This window comes from Pteropus alecto, unplaced genomic scaffold, assembly GCF_000325575.1.
Source record: "Pteropus alecto unplaced genomic scaffold, ASM32557v1 C17520633, whole genome shotgun sequence".
Taxonomy (NCBI): domain Eukaryota; kingdom Metazoa; phylum Chordata; class Mammalia; order Chiroptera; family Pteropodidae; genus Pteropus; species Pteropus alecto.
Genome location: NW_006483627.1, coordinates 1 through 506, shown reverse-complemented (window position 1 = coordinate 506; position 506 = coordinate 1). Strand labels below are relative to the sequence as shown.

The following is a 506-nucleotide window of genomic DNA, read 5'->3' as shown; positions in this document are numbered from 1 at the left end:
CCAGCAGGACGGTGCCGGCCGAAGCATTGCCGGCCGCCTCGAGGATCTGTGGGTGGCCTTGGGGTGTGTCCTCCGGGATGCTCAGGACCTCCACCGCCTCCTCGCCCAGGCCGCCGCGGCTCCGAGTCGCCAGCCGGAACACATACGTGGCCCCCTTGTGCACGCCGGATGCAGTGTAGCGGTCCTCAGTGGGCGGGAACTCCAGCGTGGCCAGGGGCGACGCGTCCTCGCGGCCGAACTGCAGGCGGTAGCCCAGCACCTGGTCCTCGGCGGTGCTGGCCGGGGGCTCCCAGCGCGCCAGCAGGCTGCCCTCGGGGGTCTGCTGCACCGACAGGGTGGGGCGGCCCAGCACTGCGGGGACACGGGGCTGGCGTCAACCGCCACCCGCCAGGCTCAGAGCACGGGGCGAGGGGTTCCGGTGTTTAAAAGTGGGTCTCTGGGAGGCCTCAGCGAGAAGCAAAGCCTTGAAGGAGGGGAGGGAGGGAGCTGCAGGGGGGTCTGGAGGG

The 506-nt window shown here is 71.5% G+C and overlaps 1 pseudogene; it reads right to left on the bottom strand.

Annotated features, from left to right (window-relative positions):
* Positions 1 to 4: 4 nt before the first annotated feature.
* On the bottom strand, positions 5 to 367 carry LOC107196613 (annotated as a pseudogene).
* Between the last annotated feature and the right edge of the window lie 139 nt (positions 368 to 506).